The following is a 25,713-nucleotide window of genomic DNA, read 5'->3' as shown; positions in this document are numbered from 1 at the left end:
TACTCAGGAATCACTACTGGTGGTACTCAGAGGACCATACGCAGTGCCATACGCAGATCAAACCTGGGTTAGCTGCGTGTAAGGCTTTTCCCCTGTACCATCTCCCAGGCCCTTGACCTATAATATAAGGCCCCCTTCCTGGTTCTCTCCTCGCTAATCTTACTCCACTGTCCTTCTGCAGAAATTGTCCATTCAACAAGCTGCTCATAGCCAAGCCCACAATCAGGTGCCACTTATGCTTCCCTCTGTGCTCTGTGTTATTCCCTGGAATCACACGTAGTCCCCTGAACCCTACCAGGAGTAACCTTTGTGCACATAGCCAGGAGTAAGACCTGAGCACCCCTAGGTATAGCCTAAAAACCAAGAAACAAATAAATAAAAATAAATTAATAAAAAGACCCAGCTTCAAAGTTATATTTCAGCCCTACGGACTTTTCCAACAGTTTTGGACTGAGGCACTTGTTGGTACTCGAAAGGGGACAACTGAACAAGATCATTTATTTTATTATGCACACAGAGTAGCTATAAGGGCATGTGACATAATTTAAAACAGTTTCAAACCAGGAAAGGCAATCAGGAAAACCCAATCATGAGTAACTTCGTGACTGTGTATCTTACGGTGATTCAAAAACAACAAAATAATTCACAAGAGAGTATCTTATGGTGATTCAACAACAACAACAAAATTCACAAGAACTACAGGTAAGGCACCAGAAGAGGAGGTAATGGGCTTTGCCGGAAGTCAGAAGAAAGATGTACAGTCACCAGAAAGATGTACCAAAATAGACCACAAATCCGTTCGGAGAGAGGCCGCCCCTCCCAGGAGGGGCAGTGGAGTGCTTGGACAGAGCAGCACTGTGGCGGGAGAAGGAAAACTTCATAGTGGGGAGAGGGGTTCTCGAAACAGAAGCCAGGAACGGGTGTAGGGGCTAACCTTGAGGAGAAAGGGGCACAGGGGGCGGGTGACAAGATCGGCCCGGGACAGGGCTGCGGATGGAGTGACGGACTCCAAGGTGAAGACTGGACCAAAGTGTTGACTTTCCCGGGGTGGGTCCGGGTGTCTGTACTTAACACGCTCCTCCCCCTGGATTCACCTTGAGTGGTTCCCCTCGGTTCTGGGCCCGGGGAGGGCCACTCGCTGGACTCTCCAGAGAGGGGGCTTTACTTAGCATTGTGCAATCTGTTGTCCCCGTGGCTCAGGAGAGGCACTGCTCTCCTGGGAGACCCGGGAGAAACAAACTCAGGATCACAGGAGCCTTTCGCCAGCAGATGTGTTTGAGGTGGAGTTTGGGGCAGCCTGCAGGAGCGTGGGGGCAGCCCGGGCGGGGAAGGAGGCTTAGACCCAGGTGGCCAGGTCGGGGGGCGCCCCCACTTGGGGACAAGCAAACGTGTGCGCTCCCCAGGCCGCGCTGGAGTCAAGGGCACCAGCGCCTCCGCCTGCGAGCCAGCCCGTCCCTCGGAGGGGCGCACCTAGCCACGCCCCGCCTCTCGGGCCGCAGGCGAAAGCCCAACCCCGGCCACTTACGGTCCCAACCCCTCTTTCCCCCAGGGTATGGATGGGGGCGGAGCGAAGCACCTCGCCTGTCCTACAATTGGTCCAAGCAGCCCCGAGTCCCGCCCCCAGAGCCGCCGCTGACTGGCCGCCGCGGATGCCGCTCGAGCCGCGCCCGCCGCCCCCGCCCCGCCGCGGCCCGCCCCCGCCGTGGCCGGGATCTCGCGGGAAGAGCGGCGGGCTCGGCGGCGGCTCGGCTCCCGGCAGCGCGCGGAGCGCAGGCTGTGCTCGCCGCGCCTCCCGCCGAGCGCCGCGAGTGCGGCCGCCGCAGGCCTGGCCGCCGCGCCCCGCCGCCCCGCCGCCCCGGCTCCGGCTCCGTGGTCGCGGCGCTGCCCAGGTGAGGGGGCGGCGCGGGCGGCGGCGCGGGTCTCGGGCTGAGGGGGCGTCTCGGGGCTCTTCCGGCGTGGGGGTCTGCGGGCGCGACGAGGCTCCCGGGTGCCCGGGGGTCCGCGAGGGGCGTGGCGCGGCGTCGCGGGACCGGGGGTCCTTCCGCGGGGGCACCGGGTGCAGTGGGCAGCTCCCGGCTCTGGGGCTCGGGGTCCGGCGGGAGTGGGCGTCCGCGGGGCGTTCCGGGGGTGCGCGGAGCCGCTCGGGGCGGGACGCGGGTGGGTCGGGGTCTCGGGGCGCGCGCGGCTGTCGGGGGGCGTCCCGGGCCGGGGTCCCGGCGTGCGGGCCGGGCGGGGCGGGTCGCACCCGCCCGGGAGCCCGAGGGCGCGGCCCGTGGGGGCGCGGCGGGGGGCGGGCCGGGGCCGCGGCACGCGCGGGCAAAGTTGGGCGCCGGCGCCGCTGCCCCGCGCGGACGGAGCGCTCTGTCGGGGCCGCGCGGGGAACTTGGGGTCCCCGGGCCGCGCTCTGCAGGGGAGACGCGCCCACCTGACGCCCCCCCGCACGGCTTCCCTGGAGCTCGGCCGCGCCCAGACTCGGGGGAATTCGGAGAAAATAACCTTTGTTTGCGGGAGAGTGCGCGTGGCACAGGTGTGTGGTTTGAAAGAAATGTTCAGGTCGGGCCGTCATTCACTCATTCATTCATTCGTTCGTTCACACACCCCCGGCCCTAGCTTAGGCAGCTGCTTTATCGTGCGGGCCAGTAAATAACAGCTGATGTGGCAGGTAGTAGAAATCGCCTGTGGATTTGGGCAGACAGTTGGAGTATGCCAGAGCAACGATTTGGGGCTGCCTTAGGCATTTTCTTATTGGCAATTTTGAAAAAGGGGCGGGGGGAAGCATTTCTTTTGATCTTGCAAGCAGATTACGGATAATAGATTTAATTCTTGAACTTCGCAATCATTTTTTAAGCAACCAAAAAAGGACCCTTACATGTGTAAGAACTCTAGTATTCGGTTTTGTTTTTGCTAATAATGCACACCAAAATGACTTAACTGACTTACCAGGACTCATCAATTGGGCAGATAATTGGTGGGAACTACAGCCAATAAGCTCTAAACAGAACTTTTGTTTTTCTCATTATCTTTCAAAGATGAATGGTAAAATAAGAAGATTTAAGTGACTTTTTTTAAAAAAAAAAAGTCTTAATTTTTTTCTTGTGTGTGTATGGGAGGGGTGCTAGGGGTGAGGGAGGGGCACATCCAGCAGTGCTCAGGGCTTAATCTGGCTCTGTGTTCAGGGATCACTCCTGACTTGCAGAGTCATATGGGGTGCTGGGCGTAGAACTTGGATCAACTTTGTGCAAAGCAAGGGCTCTACCCTTCTGTACTATTTCTCCACTCCACCCCCCACTCTTAATTTCGAAGGAATTACACTGATCAGTCGATATAGTTGGTTTTCTGCTAGATGCCATAGCACTGGAGATGGGATGATTGTAGTTCTCAGTGACTTACATCAGCTAAGAAAGACGGTACAATAAATACATAAAATAATTGGATGCTAAGGAAGAAATGAGCCGGGTACTAGGGGGTCTGGCCCACTTTATATACCCAAGTGATAAAATAATTGATGCTTGTCGTGATAGCCAGAAATGGAGCAAAGTAATGATTCACCTTCTGAATTATTAAAGAGTAAATGATGGCGGTTTGGGTGTTTAATACATACATATATCTACTTATTTAGAATTGGCACCTTTGCCGTGTAGGTAAAGTCTGTAAGGATATACATAAAACAGTGTTGGGGGAATTTGTCAAAAGACAGCTGCAGAGGGATGGGGAAAGAGCTGTTAGTTTTATGCTTTTGTATTTGAGTATTTCGTTTTTTGCTTTTACTTCTGACTGTACACTCAGGAACCACCCCTGGCGGTGTCCAGGGGACCATATGGGATGCTGGGATTTGAACCTGGGTGGGCTGCATGCAAGGCAAACACCCTACCCACTGTGCTATCGCTCCAGCCCCTGTATTTGAGTATTTCAATTAATATTACTTTAAGTGTTTATTAGAAGCATCTGAAAATGAAAACATTTTAGCCACTGTAGATTTGTGAGTGGACAGTCATTATAATAAGACTTTTTATTGCTGCTTATAATGTAACTGAGAAGTACAAGTTGGCAACGATGCAACTTCTGGCAGATATCTCTCTGGACTTAGTTACTAAAATACTAAATTACAGAAACCCAAAACTGAGAGGCCGCTAAGTGTGGTCACTCGACCTCATACCTCTTATTCCTCAGCAATGGAAAACAAATTATCTAATGCTTGCTTTTCAGCAGGTCTGACTTTAGGGGAGAGACTCTCCAAACAATAATAGTGAGTTTTGTTGAAATATTGTATGCAATCAAAGTGAAAGTAAAGTGAAATTTATTAGTTACACAGGCGGGGGGGGGGGGGGGGGGGGGAGGGGGCTTAGGGTGGGGGGGCTAGGGGCGTGGGGGGGTTAGGGGTGTGAGGGGGCGGGGTGGAGCTATACTGGGATTCTTGGTGGTGGAATATGAGCACTGGTGAAGGGATGGGTATTCGAGCATTGTATAACTGAGATTTATACCTGAAAACTTTGTAACTTTCCACATGGTGACTCAATAAAAAATTAAAAAAAAAGAAAAGACTTTTTATTGCTGCTTCCACTTGGGGTACTAGTGAAGGAAACTTTTCAAGAAAAGTGCTGGGGTGGTGGGTTAGGGAGCATAACAGAACAAAAAGGTGGAGACCAAAGTAAAACATGAAAACCTATGAAGGCATTGGATATTTACTTATTTGGGGGGCAGTGCCTCGAAATCCTCAGGGCTTACTCCTGGCCCTGCTCTCTGGGGACCCATGGGATCCAACCAGGCGGCCTGCATGCAAGGCAAACCCTGCCTGCTGTACTTTATGAAGCCAGCCCCAGGATGTTGGGTATTTAATGATACAAGAATAAATCTCTGGCATTTCTTCTTTCTAATTTGTTGTCTGTGTTTGAGAAAGTTAAGTGTTTAGACTCTTTGGGTTGTGTTTTTGTGGCCGGGAAGGAGTGATATTCCTTAGGCAGACTTTGTGAAGTTTCTTTTTGTCATCCATTTGTGCATCTAGGAGCTATATTTTTCTTGGAAAGCATATGCAGTCCAAAAATTTGTAGTCCCTTTATTACAGTGCTTAAAACAGCAATATACCTGAGTGTGTATTTAATTGTTTGAAATTCAGAAATCGTACATGGGATGCCCAAAAGCCATTTCTAGAAAGTTATTCTACAGAAACTCTACTTTTCTGTGCTACGTACCACCTTGACTGTTTTCTCAGGCCTCAGTTTTTTGAGATTAAAGCAAGAAAAATCTCTGTCCATGACCAAGATAGACTGTGATTCTAAACATTCTCCTGCATTGGTTTTTATGCAGAGGGCATAGATGGCATAATAGGAGATCCTTCTTTGGAGATAACTAGTTTGATGTAATTTTTACGAATCAAAGCTAACCCCCGGGGCTGGGAGTTGGGGCTCTGTGCTCCTGGGGCCCTCCTGATAGTGTTCGGGGGACCATATGTGGTGCCAGGGATCATGTAAGGCAACCCTTATAATAGCTCTCTAGCCCCCAAATTTTCCAAATCTTTTTCCTGATAAAGGTTGGTAGGAAATATTTAAGATCACAATATACATTTATGAAGGCAAATTATTTCCTTTGATAATTTAGCTTTGTCTGTTAAAACATTTTTCTTTATGAAATAAAGGTTATGATAATGCTCTGTCCTTACTTCACTCTGGTTGTAGAATGGGGTCTCTGGTGGTTGACCTCTTTAATCCTTCCTTTGCACTGCTGCCAAGGTGAGTATGCAAATCTAAAATGCAAATCTCTTCAATGCTTTTTTTTTCTTAAAACCCATACTTGTCCTGCCTCTTAACCAATACAAGGCCCTTTGTCATCTGGCACAGTTCCTGCGTTTACCCTGTCATAAATCTCAAGCTTCAAATGTACTAATATAGTCAGTTGACTGAGAGAGCCATACTATTTCCTGACTCTAGGTCCTTTCTCTCATGTCCTACTTAGATGCCTTTCCTTCTGTCTTGATGACAAGGTTGACTTTTTAATATATAACCCAAGTACTATCTGCTTTTTAATTCCTCCAGTCCTCTGATCTCCTCCCTTTCCCTCCGCTGGAATATTGACTCTCTGTCTTGTTCATTCAGTCCCTTATAATTGTTGGCATGCTGTAGTTATTATGTCTGTCTTCCCTTGAATTGAAAGGCAAATTTTTGTCTTAGGAATTTTTGAATCTCTGTTTTATAGAATTGGCTCTGATGATGTGTTTGAATTCTTAATGCCAAGATGAATGTCCTGATAATGTCTGAAATAAATTACACTCAAATTTCTACCTTGCCCTACTTTTCTAAAATTTGGGGCTTTCTAAGTTATCTTATGTTCTTGTTCCTATTTGTGGTCATAAATCTATACTACTACTGTTAGTTATCCTCATATTTAAGAAATGAGAGTCCTTCAAGAATAATTAAGAGTTACTCTGTTAAATTTGCAGAAGGTTTTGCAGAATTTTGTGGCAACTCCTAACCCCTGTATCCTACTAGTTTGAATAGTTTCAATCTTGGCTGCAGCAATTTGGTGCTTTATATTGACTGATTTCTGTATGGGAAATGATTCTTTCCAACGTATATGGGCTTTTACATTAGCTTAGTAAGTGCCTGAATTATATTGCCTTTAGTTTATAAAACAAATCCTGAGGATTTCATAATTTGCTCAGTTCTACTAAGAAATAAGCCACAATTAGACCCCTATCTGTCATATTCCAGATTCTTGCTTTTCTGAAGTACTACACTGCATTCTGAACAATAAAAATGCTTATTCAGTATATGTAAAATAATTAATAGATACTCATTTTATAAATGATAAGAATATAAAGATTGTAAGGCTTATTCATTCAGAGTTCTCCTTCTCTATCCCCACTCCTGCCAAAAAGGTAGAAAATTCATAATGGATTGGACTTTAGAGACCATTTAATTCAGTCCCCTTATTTAGTCTGAGGGAATGGCAAATAAAAATAGTCACATGACATGCTCAAGATCACATAGCTACTAGGTGAAATACCTAGTGAAAGAAATTTTCTTTCACCTAGTAGTTTTGAATGTTGGTGTTTAAAACTGTTTTTGAAAGGACTGTCAGGTGCCAGATTTTGCTTCCAAATTGGGGGTGGAGGGGGAAGCCTAGACTGTCCTTTAGAAAAGTGATGTTGGGGATCTCAGAGTCTTAAGGACATGGCTCAGAGGAAATCCTGACCATGACACGTGGAGACGCCTCAGTGCCTTTTCTCACACACTTCCTTAGTCTTGTTTGTTTTCTTCCTCTTTATTTTCAAAAAGCTCTCTCTGTCGGGGTGTGGAACGTAGCTCAGTGGCTGAGTATATGCTTGTCATGTATTTAACCCTGAGTTAGATACTGGCCACCACCCTCCCCCCTGAAAAAATTCTGTCCACAATTTGTTAATCTTTTTGTTTTACAAAGATGTTATTAGTTTAAGCCTTACTAGTAATAATTTAAGTGCCAGCCATGGGACAACTAATAATGGATACACAAGAGTATAAAATCTAGTCATTTGCTGAATGGTGTTGGTTTCATGTTTGAGATTAGGAGGTAGTTTGGATAGGTAATTGCAATATACTATATAAAAATGCTGGAAGTGATACAATTCTAGGAGCTCTGAAGATCAGTAAGTACGGACTAGGTTAGTGGCTGCAGAAATTTTTACAAAGAAAATATTTGACTTAAGCTACCATTTAAATGAAGAATTGGAAGTGTGAGGAAAGGGGGAAAGAGCCCATCTTTATTGTTCATCTTTGCCCACTCTCTGTTCAGCCCCAGTGCCCTCCTTGCTGTTTCTGATGGCCTGGGACATAGTCTCCCAGACAGTCATTTCTTCCTTTTTTCAGGTCTGTGAAATCTTTGCTGACCCCTTGGCTTAAAATGACATCTCTACACATATGCTTCCTGTTTCTTTTCTCTTCTTTGCGTGTGCAGAGTGCAAGAGTGTGTGTGTGTGTGTGTGTGTGTGTGCGCGCGCGCGCGCCCGTGTGCTGAACGTATTGGGTGGAGTAATGTATACACATTTTTTTTGCTATTTAGCAAACTATATTCTAATTGTCTTCTATAACAAGTGTGCAGGGATTCTTACCATTTTATTCACTTCCTTGCACCAAAATGATATCTGTTAATTTTTTGTTTTTTGCTTTTTGGATGCACAGGGGTTACTCCTGGCTTTGCACTCAGGAATTACCCCTGGCAGTGCTCAGGGGACCATAGGGAATGCTGGGAATCGAACCTGGGTCAGCTGCGTGCAAGGCAAACGCCCTACCCGCTGTGCTATTGCTCCAGCCCCAATTTTTTTTTTTTTAAACAAGGAAATGGAACTTTGAGCCTAGTCCACTTGAATGAATTTTTTTTGTGTCTTTGGTCAAATGGTGTTGTAGTTCAGTTATTTTGTATGTACTGTCAGTTTTCACGCTGCTTCTTGGTTTCTTTGTTGTGCGTTAGTTGACCCATATATAGGCAGGTTTAGTACTGACTTGCAGTTGTTTCATTAACCCATGTGTCTGTTTTAGTACCATGCTGTTTTGATCATTTGTTGTTTGAAGTCAGGGAACATGATACTATCTTATTTATTCTTTTTCTCAGGATTTGGGGAAAGTTTTTTTGGGAAACAAAAATTGGGGGAAGTAAACTTATCTTTAATTTTATTTATCTTATTTTTTAAAGTGTTTTTATCTAGATGCTGGGCTTTACAATGCTGATAATTGTACATTTCTTGCATATATATTTCCAACACCACATCCACCACCATGGAACCCGCTTCTATTCAGCAATGTCCCTAGGACCTCTCCCAATGTAAGCTCAGTTCTATACACAAAATCATCAGTTCTTGATTTTAAATGAAGTTAAGTAACTTCCCCCCACCCATACCCACACCCCACCCCAGTGAGGAGGATCAAACCTAGTAACTCAAGTGTGCAAGTGTGCTGTCATGGAACCATATCCTTGACCTTGTTTTTTAAAACATTATAATAGTTATTTTTTTAGGTATCAGGGATCAAGCCCAGGGGTTCGTGCAAGGCAGGTGCTCTACTACTGACCTATTTTGTTAGCCTATCCAGTATTTTTTTTTTCTTTTTGGGTCACACCTGGCGATTCACAGGGGCTACTTCTGGTTTTGCACTCAGGAATTACCCCTGGTGGTGCTCAGGGGACTGTATGGGATGCTAGGAATCAACCCCGGGTTGGCTGCGTGCAAGACACTATTGCTCCAGCCCCCTTTCCAGTATTTTAAACAGATATTTAAAAGAACTTCTTGTATTATCTTGTTAAGTAAAGGAATTTCACCAAAAGAATATTGTACTTTTTTCTTTTATGTAGGAATATTTTTGAATAATAATTCTAGAAACATACAGAATTCAGAGACCCAAACATTGTCCCAGAAATAAACCATTGTTAACTGTTTCATTTGTGTATTTTCAGGAGATGTTGCAGATTGTGTATGCATGTGAAACATTAAGATATGTTATGGAGGATAGGTAGTAAGATAAATGCTCTCTCGTTCAGATGTGGTATTTGGTACTAAATTATATACTAAGAATAAAAAAGGGTTGGCGCCAGATTGATAGTACAGTGGTAGGGTGCTTTGCATGCCTTGCATGCATCCAACCAGTGTTCGATCTTTGTTATGTCATATGGTTCCCTGAGCCTGGAGTAAGCCCTGAACACTGCCACGTGTAACACAAAACCCAAAAATAAATAAATAAACCAGGGCCTAAAAATGATTAGTATCTGGCTACTGTCCCAGATGGAAGAAAAGCAAGATCTGGCAGCATTTGGCAATAATTTTCTATAAGACAGGTGACCTTAACTCTTTTTATTATTGGATCGATTCTTTGACAATAGGACTTCTGTTTATAGTACCTTTGTAGTACTGTTCCAAAAACTGAGAGTCAAGTTTTTAAAATTAGACACTTGATACCGGAAAGGAACTCTTTTAAAGTGTAAAGCTGTTTGGAAGTATTTAGGAGATTGCTTAAAGGAAAAATACTTTGTTTGGATATTCTAGGCTCTCTCTCCCTCACTCTCCCAGCCCCACGTTCCTAGAATTTCTTTGCTTAGGGGCCTGGCCAGTGGTGCTGAGATTGGTCCTGCTGGTCCTTGGGTTCACGGTGCAGGCCTGAAGGTTCCGGGTTCTGCCTGATGGTGCTGTGTGGTTTGGGTACTCTACTGCTCAGGCCACATTCCTGATCCCATCAGAGTCCTCCTCCTCCTCCTCCTCTCCCCTATGCCTCCTCCTCTTTCTCCTCACTCCCCTCTCCCCCCTTTGTCCTCTTCTTTTTCTTTCTTGGCTTACACCTGGCTGTGCTCAGGACTCCTGTATTCCTGCGCTGTGCTCAGGGTACTCCTGGTGTGCTCGGGAGGGTGCCGTATGGGCACTGGGATCAAAGCTGGGTCAGCAGTGTGCAGGGCAAGGGTGCCTTACCCCTCTACTTTCTGGCCCTCATCAGAGTTCTTTTTGAGTTTCACTACAGCTAACTAAGTGGTTTAGACATTGAGAGCGAGAGTTTTTAAATGGCTTCTGCAGAGCTTTAATGCGATAGAGAGAAGATACTTTTTTAAGGGAGATATTTTCTTTAAGGCCCTTTTTCCAAAAAATTTTGGATGACTCTTATTTACTGAATACTGAGTTGTATGACCTAAGATGAATAGGAATTTTCTGAGTTTTTATTTGCTGGAATTTATATCTCCACTGGAGATTAATGATAAGACTGGAAAAGCTGCTGGAGACTTTGCACCTAATTTAGTTTTTAGACAGTTTATGGACAGCATTTGAGAACTTTTAAGACAGAATTTATTAGATGTGGGCAAAGATCATCTTGATTTTTTAAAAAATGTTTTTAGAATAGTTAATGTCTGTTTGTAGGAAAATTAGGAAGGAAATACAGAGAATTCCCCCATGTACCTTCTGATGAGCTTCCCAAATGTTTAACATCTTATTTAGCCGTGGTATATTTAATGGGACTCAGACTTTTAAAAAGTGCTTTGCTGCAGCAGTATGTACAATGTTGGAAAGCCAGTAGAGGTTGCAGCAGATAATAATAAGCTGCTGAACTTGGTGTTATTCCTGAACATATTTTTGGATTATTGAATACATGTGTCTTTGGTACTTGAAAAAGAAGACATTGTCGCTTGAAGGCACTGTTGCTTCAGAGTGAACTGTCTTGCCATTTATGGTCTCTTCCTCGAGAGCCAATAGACCGCCAGGTATACCTGGAGCTACTCTAGTTCTAGTGTATCTAGAATTATAGCTACGTGGAATTTTTTTTGGCTGGAGCCATAGTACAGTGGGTATGGCATTTGTCTTGCACGAGGCTGACCTGGGTTTGAGCCCCAGTGTTCCATATGGTCCCCTGGGTACCACCAGGAGTGATCCCTGAGCATTGCTGTGTGTGATGCCCCTCACTTCCCCCAAAAAAGAAATTTTAACTTTGTCCAGCACATTGGGTTAAAGCCTTTGTATAGATGATCTCCTTTATTACTGATTGCTGATGAGGAAAGGGCCACCCAAAGTTACTTTGGATAGCCATTTATGGTATCTTTGTAGACATGATAGAGAAATGTAGGCTGAATAATTACCTAGGTAGGTGGATTTTAATTGCCAAAAAAGGCCTTATAGGAAGGGGGATGAATTATGGGTGATGTTAAAATTAGGCTGCAGTTCATTCTTAGTGATTTGCCTCAAGATGCTGCCTTCCCCCATCTCCTGTTTAAGGTGTTTATCAGATCCTCAGCATTTTGAGGGAGTGCTAGTATGTTATGAGACAAGACAGGGGATCTTCTCTCCCTTTAATTAGAATGACAGATTGTGTATAAGAAAATATTTTCTAGAAGAATTTATATCTGCTGTGTCCATGTTTGAGAGGGACAAACTAAGCCACATAAATGATTATTTTTGAAAGCATCTGCACAAATACAGGCTTGGCGAGTTGGAGGGTAACAGCAGCGGGTGGGTTGGTTTCTTGTTTTGCGGGTTGTTTTTGTTGTTTAAAGCAGGTACGTGGCTTGGTGTGTCTTTGTCTGACGTTGGTGAGTCAGTGGTTTTTTATAACTGTGCCGAAGGCTAACACCCACTCAGAATAACAGTATTATATTGAAGCATGTTCTCTGGAACACAGTCAGTTGTCTTATTTCTACTCTGCCTATGGCTTAGGGTTCTCAGTTCTATCTACTATATTTTAAAAAAGAGGTTGGCAGTGGATTCAGAGAAGTGTAGTTAGAATGCTTTAAGAAGTATTGTCTTAAAACATACTTCAAACGATTGAAATGCTTGAGTTCTTCAGCATGGAAGAAAGACTTAGTGGGGAAGACTAAAGCAGGCATTAGCTTTGGGTTAAGACATTGAATAATTGGTGATCTTTAACTTTCCTCTTGACACAAATATTTGATTCAGTGAAACATATGTGGCATGGAGAAGAAGGATTAAACATGTTTTTGGCATCTCCAGGTGACAGAACAAGGTTGAAAGGAAAGGGAAATATTATAACAAATATATTTTAAAAAACTGGAAATGAAAGTGAAGATGTTACACTTGTGCTGAATAGAGAATAATCAGGCTTTTAGTGTTCTAATTCCAATTAAAAAATGTTTTTATTAGATAAAATTCTCAACCCTGTGTGAGGGCCCCTAACACTGGAGGCCTCGTGACTCCCAGACCGCTTCTTACTCCCACCACCATTTCTCTCTCCTTGGCATCCTTAGTTCTGTAATCAAGAGCTGTTCTGAAACAAAACTGTTTCTTTGGTGTTCCACTTAATGTCTTTAATTTTTTAATTTAAATTTTATTATAACTCCGTTGTTTATAATACACTTGTTTAAGCATTAAAGGTTCAACACCAGTCCCACCATCAGATGAGTGCCTTTCCCTCTCCCATTGTCCCCACGCATCTTACCACGTTTGGTATTAAGTGTTAGAGACAACTAAGATTAGGTCATCTCTAGGAAGTAATAATTAAACAGACGGGTTGTTTAAAATGTTAGTTTATAATCCAAAGAAACAGGAATTTAGAGGCCAGAGAGATAGTTCAGTGCATAAGGCGTTCGCCTTTGTATGTGGCGAACCCTAGTTTGATGGTCTCCCAAGCCCCACCAGGAGTGATCCTTGAAGACAGAGTCACGAGGAAGCCTTGAGCACTGCCAGGTGTGCCTCCCTCAAAAAAAAAAAAAAATACCCACAATAATTTAATAGAGGCTTATTTTAGAAATGTAAAAAATAGAAATTGCTCAGAAGCATGATGGCACAAGTAGCATATTCATACTCTTCTGTTTGTCATTATTTTGTAGAAAAATAATGTCAAAAATTAAAGCCACAGCCACTTGTAAATGGTTCCTTTGTAGAAAGCTAGGAGATGGCAGGCATGAGGCTGGAGTTTGATGCTTGTGAGCGCTATCCTGGCAGCACTGCAGTTTATGCCCCGCACCCCAGGGATTGCCAGCAGTTTCCTATGGGGCAGCCAGGTGTGTGCAGACACCTCCCCTCCCCACAGATGCAGATGTGGAACACTGAGACCCCCAGAGACCAGGTGTGTGAGCACACTGCAGTGACCCCTGGCAGACACTCAGCCAGAGTGTGCGGGAGGGCCATAGCTGAAAGTGTCAGTCACCTCCAGCGACCGTCCAGGCAGGTGTCTCTGCAACTCCTGGTTATCACATCATCCAAGAGCCCGGATCATAAAAGGGTATATGGTAAGGCTTCCACAGAGGTGTGGAATTGACCCCCAAACTTTGTATTATAGATGGATAGTTTATTTTTGAAAAATTCCCCTGTCCCTGCCAAATAGACAGTTTTATTTGCTGTCTTAGGAACAAACCAGGAAGCATTTCTATTGTTGCCTTTCTGACCTTTAAAAATATTTTTTGTCTTCGAATACCTTCTCTATAAGTCTTTTCAAAGATGAACTTTCTAAGTATCTTTTCAGACCAGCTTCTTAAAATTATCTTTGTTTCCTCTCCACTGAACACAGGTAGTTTTCTGCCTTTTCGATGGTTTGCTGTTATATTGTATGCTAGTGTGAGTCCTTTCCTAATTGCTTGGATGTGTAAACTTTTTTCAAAACAAGTCAAAAAGGTATCAAAGTGGGAAAACCCTGGGCTCTTGATTACAGAACAGAGAATGGCAGGGAGGGAGAGAAATGGTGGTGGGGGGTAAGAAGCATACTGGCGGTCACGAGGCGCCAGTGTCAGTGGCCCTCACAGGGTGGGTTTTGTGGTGTGGTATCTGTATGTATCAGAACCATTAGAGCCAACACTACTAGTCATGGGGCCCAAATAATAGTAATTAAACCTCACAATGTGCCTATTAGGGAGGTGGGCTGGGGGCTGGGAGGCAATCTTGGGACATTGGTGAAGGGATACTAGACAGTTGGGTTTTGTTTTTCCTTTCAGATTTTTTATTATCCTTTCAATACCTGTAAAATCTATAACAATGTCACTTTTTTTTATTCCTTATGATGGTTGTGTCTTTTTCCTATCAGTCTGGCTAAGGGCATATCAGTTTTATTGTTGTTCTCAAAGAACCAGCTTTTGGGTTCATTGATTTTTCACTATTATTTCTATTTTCTGTTTCATTGATTTCAGCATTGATCTTTATTATTTTCTTCTCCTTTCTGTGGAAGGTAGACACTTAGGACATTTATTTGAGACATTTCTTTCCCAAATACAAGTATTTTCTGCTCTAAATTTCTCCAGAAGTACTGCTTTCAGAGAATTTCAGAAGTTCTGATATTGTGCTTTATTTTTCATTCAGTTAACATACCTCTAAGTTCATACCCTCATTTTTTTTTATCCCATAAATTATTTTGAAATGTGGTCTTTTATTTTCAGATATTTGGGAATTTTCTTTAGGCTCTAGCTGTAATTGACTTCTAATTTAATTAGTGTGCTCAGAGAACACTTTGTATAAGTTGAATCACATATAACTTACTTTGCCTCCAATTATGGGTTAGAATTTAGATCTCTCTTCATAAGTGATCGGCACACTTTTTTTTTTTTTTGGAGGTGGGGGGTCACACCCAGAGATGCTCATGGGTTACTCCTGTCTCTGCACTCAGGAATTACTTCGGCAACGCTCGGGGATTGAATCCGGGTTGGCAGCGTGCAAGGCAAACTCTCTACACACTCTGCTATCTATCTGGCCCTTATCAGCATACTCTTGAGAGGTGTGTGTTGTGGTATTGCTATTGAGTGTGTTTCAGAAGTTTCAGTCTGATAAGTCTTTGTTCAACTCTCCCGTATCTTGGCCTTTTCCCCCCTCTTCATTACTCCAGTTTTAAGAGAGAGGTACTGTAAATAGTTATATCCTCATGCAGCTTTACGAGTTTTTGATTCATGTATTATGCAGCAGTGTTTTTAGGGTCATACTTATTTAACGTTGTTACACTTTGCTCAGTGACTGCTCCCAGTGCTGTTCCCAGTGACGTCAGAGCAGTGGACTGTGGTCGTTCACTGCTTCCGTGCAGCGCCATCTGGCCTCCTGTACGCAAGACGTAAGTTCAGCCTGTTGAGCGCTCTCCAGCCGGAGGGTTTGGTTTGGTTTGGGGGCTGTAATTGGAGTGCTTAGGGCTTACACCTAGCTCTGCACTCAAGAATTATTCCTGGTGATGCTCTGGAGATGATGCCAGGGGTCAAACCCTGGTGAACTGCATGCAAGGTAATTATCTTTCCTGGGAACTCCAGGAAAGCATATTTTTCACTAAAGGCTGTTGAATTTCTCATGGCTTTTCTTCACCAAGTGTGATTATCACTGCTCCTCCCCCCACTCCTCCCAGTTAAACCACCGTTTCTATCCGGAATACATAATACTTGATGTAGAGGTATGTAATCATTAAAAAATGCCCGTTATTAGCGGCTTGCTCACTAAGCCTGTGTTCTCCCACGAACACCTATTTTGCTTGCTTGTCTCTGTTTTTTTACTTGCCTATTTCCTCTGAAGGAACCTTATGTTCTCTTTGAATGCACATTTCTCTCCCCTCACCCCTAAGGAAGTTTCAATAAAAGTCACCAGCTTCTCTCTCTCTCTCTCTCTCTCTCTCTCTCTCTCTCTCTCTCTCACACACACACACACACACACACACACACACACTGCTCACTGGCTCAGTTTGCTAGTATTTTGTTTTTGTGGTATCTTTGCTTTTCTTGGGTTCAAGACAATGCTGTTATCTTAAAATAAATTAGGAAATATTCCTCTTGGATTTTGCAAACCTTTCAGATGATTGATGTTAATTCTTTAAATGGTTTCTTTATTGAAAGTTTGTAAATGTTAGTTCAACCTCTTGTTACGGCTTTGTTCAGGTTTTTGTTTTTGTTTTCTTTTTCCCCTTCTAAGTCACTTTTGATAGATGCTTGTGGTAACTTAGGTAGGTATATTTTATAATAATTTGTCTATTTCATCATAATTACCTAATTAAGGTAATATGTTGGCATATAGTTGTCCATAGCATTCTTTTAAGTAGATCTGTAGTAGTGTCCATTTCTACACATCTTTTCTATTTTTAGTTTCACTAGAAGTTTTTCAATTTGTTTGTCAGAAACCAACTTTTGTTTTTTTGAGTCTCTTTATTTTTCTATTCTCTATTTTATTTACTGTTTACCTGCATTGATTTTTGGGTTGTAGAGTTTTGTGTTTTCACTTTTTTAAAAGTACTTTTGTGAGAACTATGTATATCCTTTATCTTTGTTAGCTTACTGGTCAGAATTGGCAGATACTTTTAAAACCTGGAACCATACAATTAGTGTTTTAATGCATATGAAGCCTGTAGTTGTTGCCCTTGTAGACAGGACTGTGACTTATTTATTTAGAAAGTCATTTCATTTCCTTGTGTACAGGTAGTGATTAAATGATTCCACCAAGTGAATATTTAGAGACTATTTTTGCTAGATTATTGGTATCCTTAGAACTTCTTTATATTTCTTTTTTGGAAATCCAGACATTACAATCTGTTTTATGAAGTTTAAAAATGTAAAATGCAAACTTGTGTGAATTAATTTAGCCACCATTTCCATTTGTTTGGTTTTTTTTTTTTTTTTTTTTTTTTGCCTTAACTGCTTCAAGTGTTTTCATGCCAAACCACTTTACAAGAAGCAAATCTCTTGGTCAGGAAAACTCAGGCTAAGGTCAGATAATTGCCCTTCCTCCCAGACTACCACGTGAATGCCTCTGATGCAGTAACCTTGAGCTGCTGTCATGTTTATGTTGTGGTCTAGAGGATAAGCTGTTGATGCAGAAATATACTTTGGAGTGGTAGAACTGGGTACTTATAGAATCTGATATTGGGGTGGGGGCATACCTGATGGTGCTCAGAGCTTACTCCTGCCTCTGTGCTCAGGGATCACTCCTGTTGTGCTCAGGGGACCATCTAGGGTTTCAGGGAATGGAACTCGGGGGATGGCTACGTGCAAGGCAGATGTTCTACTCGCTGCACTATCCCAGCCCCAGGACTATGAAATTTTATTTGTGAGATTGTCCTGGATTAATTCACTAAGTTTTTGGAAAATGCTGGTTAGTGTAGCATTAGAAAGCAGCAACATGGGGGCTGGAGCAATAGCATAGCGGGTAAGGTGTTTGCCTTGCACACGGCCGACCCGGGTTCAAATCCCAGCATCCCATATGGTCCCTTGAGCACCGCCAGGAGTAATTTCTGAGTGTATGAGCCAGGAATAACCCCTGTGCATCGCCGGGTGTGACCCCAAAACCAAAAAAAAGAAAAAAGAAAGCAGCAACACTTTAAACAACTTTAGAATATGTTTTTTTTTTTTTTAAAGTTTGCTTAAGGGGCCAGAGTGATAGTACTGAAGGTAGGGCACTTGCTTGTGACTGGCCTGGATTCTATCCCTGTCACCTCATAGGGTCCCTGTGCACCATCAGAAGTAATGTCTGAGTAGAGCCAGGAGTAACCACTGAGCAATTCTGGAATAACCTCTGAGCAGTAACCCAAAACAAAACTAAAAAAGTTTGCTTAAAATCACTTTTTCCAACAACTTTTTTGATAATCTTTTACAAGTACCAGGCCAGAAGAAAAGTACATTGTTTTATATATAATATCAGGGTATTTAGATATTTCCAAAATCTCTAAATATCAAGGTATTTAGAGATATATAAAATACGGGAATGTGGGGGCTAGAGCAATAGCACAGCGGGTAGGGCATTTGCCTTGCACGCTACAGACCTGGGTTCGATTCCCAGCATCCTATATGGTCCCCCGAGCACCGCCAGGAGTAATTCCTGAGTGCATGAGCCAGGAGTAACCCCTGTGCATCTCCGGGTGTGACCCAAAATGCAATATATATATATATATATATATATATATATATATCCGAATATACCTTATGGACTCATACTCAAGGTTTTAGGTCTAAAATTTGCTTACTGTTATAATCTGTTAAATCACTGTCCTTGGTTTTTGAACTCACTTTTGTCATAATCAAAAGAGAGAGATTCTGGTATTTGTCCTCTTTGACTTCATCCTTTTCTTGTCTGTCTTTCCAAATACTCATTTGAATAAATATTTTTAGGCTCTTCTAAGTGTAAGTTACCATGCTGACTGCATAGATATTAAGGAGTCCTTAACTTTTAAGAGCATGTAGTTTTATAAGTGAGTTAATAGAGATGTGCAAACAGTTCGGTACAAAATGTAGAACATTGCAAATGCCAAAAGAACAGAACAAATATTTACCTTGAAAGTTCAGAGTGATCAAAGTTTAAAAAAGAGGGACCGAAAGGAAGTATTTTCTTGAAAGGTCATTAGTATAATTGTTAAGCTAGTTTCAGTTCTGATTCTGCATAAACCAGTAACTCAGTAAACCTGTAACATTAGAAAGCTAAAAGATGATCCTTTCAATATCATCTTGATGCTGTATAGAATTTGCCTTCCTTGAAGTAAGGCAATATTTTCGTTCATTTATTAAGTATCTGTATGACAGTTTATTAAGTATTTATGCTAATATGTTAGGTACTCTTGTAGAGCCTGGAATATATAAACAAGCAAAACAGAATTCTTTATACTCAAAATTAATTTTTGGTGGGAAAATACAAAAGATAAGTTAATAAGCAGCATAGGAAATAACAGGAAAAATGTCACAGGGCAAGGAGTGGAGAGTGGGAAGAGCAGTTGGCGATGGTCAGGAAAGTCCACAGGAAAGCGGCATTTACTTGAGGATGTTCACTGTGTCGGCTGTGAGACAAGTACGAAGCATTCCGGGCTCAGGGAAATAGCAAATGCATGTCCCTGAGGCTAGAGCATGCCTGGAACATTTACTTTTCACGAGATCTTTTTGCAGTGGACTGAAGGCTTAAAAGTTCAGTCAGAAATGTGATGATGGTGGCTGGTGGGTGATGGTTAGATCCAGCAGATTCTTATTATCCCATTTAAAAGAGCTTTTAGGTGAAGTAAGATTTTATACAGGAAGACATTTGGATGGGTTTGAGCAGAATAGTGATGTAATTGGATTTAACTTTAAGAACTTGTCAACTCTTTGAGAAAAGGGTGATGATGGACAGGGTAGAAGCAGCGAAGATTATTGAGGCTGCTGTATTCTAGGTGAGAGATGGTAACCTACCCCAATAGCAGTAATGGTAATGTTTATTAATTGGTAATTGGGATGTTTATTAATTAACAAATTTTGTGGTACACGGAATTGAACCCAGGTCTCATGCATGCCCTTTATTGCTGAGTCCCATCCTAGAGCCAGTAATTGGTATTTTGAAAGTAGAGTCAACACATTTATAGGATGAGCTAGCAGACTATAAAATAATGATAGAACAAATGCATGAAAATTATTTTTGTAGGGATATACTTAATAATAATTAGAAGTATGACCAGGGCTAGAGAGAGAGCTCCAAGGCTGGACTTCATGTGAGAGCCCCACAGTCAATTCCTGATCATGTATGTTCCCTTGCCCCCCCCCGAAAAAAAAAACCTATAATCATGGGATTGAATATGTGAAATAGGGTTGGGAGTGGCTATACCCCCAGTTCACTGCAGAATAGAATAGCAAAGAATGGATAAATGAGGGTTTGAGAAGGGGGGAGAGAGGAGAGAGAGGAGAGAGAGAGACAGAGAGAGAGAGAGAGAGAGAGAGAGACAGAGAGAGAGAGAGAGAGAGAGAGAGAGAGAGAGAGAGAGAAGAGTGAGAGGATTTGTTGAGATCCCAAAGACTAATGATAGTTCTGATACTGCAGAAGCTGTAATGAACAAGTAGCTAAAATTGACAGAAAATGAAGTGGAAGCAACTGCAGTAAGGAAAAGAAGTGACAAGAAGTTCCGAAGGATGTTTTTGGGAAAAAGTGAGGAAGAATGTGATGGAAGGAACAGTGAGGAATGAGGAAGATGGCTACTTCACATCTAGGCCCATGAGATGAGAACTGAGGAGAAAACTGCATTTTAGAAAGCTGTGGGGAAACAATGGTAAAAGTAACTACTTGCTAGTTAGAAGAAGAATGAATTACTTTAACCAGTAAAGCTCATGAAAAGTTCCAAATAGTGGGAGTACCATAAATAGTGGCATATAAGCTACTAATGTTGGAAAACGGCAAAAATTGTAATACTACAAAGTTGCAATACCCAAAAATCCATGGCCTTCTCAAATAACGAGACAGAGGAAAGTGACATTAAAAAAACAATCCCATTCACAACCATGCCCCAGAAATTCAAGTACCTCGGAATCAGTCTAACTAAGGAGGTCGAGGATCTCTACAAAGAAAACTACAAAACGCTAATCCATGAAATAAAAGAGGACACGAGGAAATGGAAACATATTCCCTGCTCATGGATAGGAAGAATTAACATTGTCAAAATGGCAATACTCCCCAAAGCACTGTACAGATTCAGTGCAATCCCTATAAGGATACTCATGAAAGACTTCAAAGAAATGGAGCAAACACTACGGAAATTCATATGGAACAATAAACGCCCACGAATAGCTAAAGCAATTCTTGGAAAAAAGGCAATGGGAGGCATCACCCTCCCCAACCTCAAACTCTACTATAAAGCAGTAATAATCAAAATAGCATGGTACTGGAACAAAGGAAGATCCGCAGACCAATGGAACAGGGTGGAATATCCCTACACAACCACCCCAACTGTATGAACATCTAATCTTTGATAAGGGAGCAAGAAGTGTGAAGTGGAGCAAAGAAAGCCTCTTTAACAAATGGTGCTGGCATAACTGGACAACCACTTGCAAAAAAATGGGCTTAGACCTCGACCTATCACCATGCACAAAAATCAGATCAAAATGGATTAAAGACCTCAACATCAGACCACACAACATTGAAGCTAACGGTATATTCAAGGGTGACATGCCACTGACCAACCAAGTGAAAACAGAGATAAACAAATGGGACTATATTAAACTATGAAGCTTCTACACCGCAAAAAATACAGTGACCAAAATACAAAGACAGTTTACAGAATGGGAAAGAATATTCACCCAATACCCATCAATAAGGGATTGATATCAAGGATATACAAGGCACTGGTTGGAATCTACAAGAAGAAAACATCTAACTCCATCAAAAAATGGGGCAATGAAATGAACAGAAACTTTCTCAAGGAAGAAATATAAATGGCAAAAAGTCACATGAAAAAATGCTCTTCATCACTAATCATCAGAGAGATGCAGATCAAAACAACCATGAGATACCACCTCACACCACAGAGACTGGCACACATCCAAAAGAACAAAAGCAACCGCTGTTGGTGTGGATGTGGGGAGAAAGGAACCCTCTTACAATGCTGGTGGGAATGCCAACTGATTCAGCCCTTTTGGAAAACAATATGGACAATTCTCAAAAAATTAGAAATTGAGCTCCCATTCGATCCAGTGATACCACTCCTGGGAATATATCCCGGAGAGGCAAAAAAGTATAGTTGACTGACATCTGCACTCGAACGTTCATTGCAGCACTGTTTACAACAGCCAGAATCTGGAAAAAACCCGAGTGCCCAAGAACAGATGACTAGTTAAAGAAACTTTGGTACAACTACACAATGGAATACTATGCTGCTGTTAGAAAAGATGAAGTCATGAAATTTGCATATAAGTGGATCAACATGGAAAGTATCATGCTAAGTGAAATGAGTCAGAAAGAGAGAGACAGACATAGAAAGATTGCACTCACCTGTGGAATATAAAGTAACAGAATGGTAGACTAACACCCAAGAATAGTAGAGGTAAGTACCAGGAGGTTGGCTCCAAGGCTTGGAAGCTGGACTCACACGCTGGGGGAAAAGACAGCTCAGATAGAGAAGGAAACACCAGGTAAAGTGTAGTTGGAGGACCCACACAGGATGGGAGATGTGTGCTGAAAATAGACTATAGACCAAACATGAGAGCCACTCAGTGCCTCTATTGCAAACCACAACACCCAAAAGGAGAGAGAGAACAAAAGGGAATGCCCTACCATAGAGGTGTGGGGGGTGGGGGGATGGGGTGGGAGGGTGGGAGGTGGGAGGGATACTGGGAACATTGGTGGAGGAGAATGGGCACTGATGGAGAGATGTAAACAAAATGCAAACATGAAAGTTCATAAGTTTGTAACTGTACCTCAAGGTGATTCACTAATAAAAAAAAAAAGAAAAAAATCCTGAACAAGAAAAAAAAAGAATTTTGAAAATGAATAAGCTAAGCAATAAATTAATAAAAACTATCTTTAGCTGAAGACATATCTTTCAACAATAGACATAGAAATGCTAATTAAGATTTCAAAAATAACCATAAAAATTGTAATACTCCTTGAAAATATGGGTTTAAACTAATGTATTGTCTCTGTAACTGTATCCTTTTTATAATATACTGGAATTTGTCACTGTTCTCTATTTCAACATCCAAGGTTTTGGCTTTTTGTTGTTATTGTTGTTGGGTTTGGTATTTTTGATTTTGTTTTGGTAACTTCAACGCCAATACTAGTAGATCACAGTTTAATATTTCAGGACTGATCCTGAACTACTATTGATATATTTTTTTTAAGAAAATGTTTTTGTGGGGGCTGGAGTGATAGCACAGCAGGTAGCGCATTTGCCTTGCACGTGACCAACCCGGGTTCAATTCCCAGCATCCCATATGGTCCTCCAGCACCGCCAGGAGTAATTCCTGAGTGCAGAGCCATGAGTAACTCCTGTGCATTGCTGTGTGTGGCCCAAAAAGTGAGTTTTTGTTTTGGGCCACATCCAGTGGTGCTCCGAGCTTACTTCTGGTTCTGTGCTCAGAGATCACTCCTGGTTGGGCTCAGGGGACCGTATGTGATGGCAGGCATTGAACTTGGGTCATCAGTGTGTAAGACAAGTGCCTTACCTATTGTTCTGTTGCTCTGACTCCTTAATGGTTTTTGTTGCTTCTCAATCACCTCCTGAATTAGCTGCTGTAACTGTGGGCCACCATGCAGAATAATTCTACTCCGTATGAACTCTGCTTCCAGGACTCTCAAGGATATCCAAATTGCAGAAAGGCATTTGCCTTTTAAAAATGACAGTTAATGCCTTTTTCTCCCAGAGCTTATTCTATAATTTATTTCATCTCTTACTTTACCTAAGTTACTTGCTAACAGAAGAAATGTTCTTTTTATCTTTTATAAAGTGTCTGGGGAGATAGATAGTTCGGTGTTAAGGTCTTGCCTTGCATGCAGCCTGCCCTGGTTTGATCTCCAGGACCATCTGGAGTCCTGCCAGGAGTAATCCCTGAGTATGTTCTGAGCACTCCTGAGTGTGGCTCAAAAAGCCAAAAAACATGTAACAACAACAACAAAATCCTTGTTAAATCTTTCATAAAATGTATGAGTTTATTTTGCAACTTAAGCATCTTTTGTAGTTCATCATCAGATGTATTATATATTGCAGTTAGTTCTCTTTTAACTATAATTCAGGCAACCATTAATAACAAGGACGTTTTTTAAACTTAACACAGTTGGAAGTTTAGAGGCACTATATATGTAGGCTTTAAGATGAGGTGATCTGTATCTTAATGTAGACCATGAGGATTCAGATTCTTTCTTTTGTTCCTCTTTGCTGTCCATGATGCCAGCTTTCTACCAAGGCAGCTTCTAGTTGCTGTGTTATGGTTGCCAGGAAGAAAACATATGTTCTCCAAGGAAGAAAAAGCCTGGCTTCCCCTTAACAGCAAAAAACAAACTTAACCAAAAGCTACCAGAAGACTTCTATTGGCATGGTTCCTCCTTACTTTTGAATCAGCTTCTGGCAGCGAGCAGTGGCTCACTCTTAGCCAGTTCTCCAGGCTGGCACAGAGCTGTGGAATGGCTGTTGGGGCACAGTCCCAGTGTCTGCTCTGGTAGGGCGCTACTGCTCTGAGGGTTTTGCTTGTTTGTTTATTGACCTCCTGAGCTGCTTGGTGCCCACAGGCCTCTCCCCAGCAACCCTCCAGGGACCTTGTGGTGCCGATGCCTTTCGTTCCTGCAAGGCCTGTACCTCATCTCTGTACTATCTCCCTGGCCCTTGCTCTGCAGCTTAAACATCTAGCATTTTCACAATGAATCAAAGTATGTTTAGTCATGTTTTATTGGTGTAATTGCCCATGTTCAGTGCATTGTATCAGGTCAAGCAGTACAGCAATTATCACGGAGCCATTTCTTAAGAAAGAAAAGAATGTTGGAGTGGTGAAAAGATTGGAGACTGTTGACAAATTTGAATATCTGCTTGAAGCCAGACCAATAATTTTTAACCTCTTTCACCTCCCAGTAATTGACTTAGCTTCCATTTACATACTTTAGTGACTTGATTTGTATCGCCTTCCTTTCTTGAAAAGTTGCCTAAAGCATCGTGATAAAGTTGAAAGTGAGCTGGGTTATGATTAAGTTCCTAATTGATTCTAGTTTCACTGCTTTCCAGTTGAGTGTGATCATGGTCAAGACTCTCTCAGCCCTTCAGTTCCTGAGCACATACAATACAACCTGCTTTCTCACCAATTTAGTGTCAGGAATGAAATATACTGATGGGAAAGAAATGTGAAAGTCTAGAGTAGCACACAATTTCGGGAGAGGGGGCGAGGGGAGAGGAGGAGGTAAACAGGTGGTAAGATTCTTGTGCCCTGGTGTTGGGGATTACCTGGGCCACCCTGGTGATGCTTGTGGGAGCCATGTGGTGCTTGTGGGGGTCATGGGGTCATGTCATGGTCATGTCATGTGGTCATGAGAGATTAAACCCTCACTTGGGGAATGACAGGCCTGTGCCCTAAGCACTGTATTATCTCCCAGCCCCTAGAGTGGCACATGATTTTTAATGGTCCTAGTTCTTAAAGAGTAGAAATTAAAAGAAGGAAGTGGAAAATACAGGAGATTCTCATTTTAGAACATTAATAATCGATCTTTCTGAATATTCAGGGTTTTTCAGCAGACAATAAGGACATGTGCAGCTCTTAAAAGATCAGATGCCTGGAGCTGGAGAGATAGTCCAGGGGTTAAGGTCTTACCTTGCATTCAGAAGACCCTTATTTGGTCCCTGGCGCCACATGGTCCTTTGAGCACCACAGAAGTTGCCTACACCCCTCCTAACCCCTAGAATGAAGCAAAGATAGCCGCTGAGCACCACCAGGTAGGCCCCAAAACAGAGGATGCTTTTGATATCAGTATAGTGCTGGCTTTGTACAATGAATCAAGAATTGTTCTTCTTTGGCTTTCTAGGCATTTTAATAAAATGGGTACTTTTTCAACTCTGGGCTGCCCGGAGCGGGGTTAGGGGGGATGAGTTGAGTTCCTGCTGCACCCACATCCCA

General features: G+C 42.6%; 1 protein-coding gene across 1 annotated transcript in view; it reads left to right on the top strand.

Annotated features, from left to right (window-relative positions):
* The first annotated feature begins 1,739 nt into the window (after positions 1-1,739).
* Positions 1,740-25,713, top strand: part of GLCE (glucuronic acid epimerase) — a 94,298-nt gene continuing 70,324 nt past the window's right edge. Inside the window, exon 1 of the mRNA XM_055133836.1 lies at positions 1,740-1,889. The gene's annotated coding sequence lies outside the window, so the exon portion shown is untranslated. The remainder of the gene's footprint in view (positions 1,890-25,713) is intronic.

Source organism: Sorex araneus, chromosome 3 (assembly GCF_027595985.1).
Source record: "Sorex araneus isolate mSorAra2 chromosome 3, mSorAra2.pri, whole genome shotgun sequence".
NCBI lineage: Eukaryota > Metazoa > Chordata > Mammalia > Eulipotyphla > Soricidae > Sorex > Sorex araneus.
This window is presented reverse-complemented; position numbering and strand designations above follow the sequence as displayed.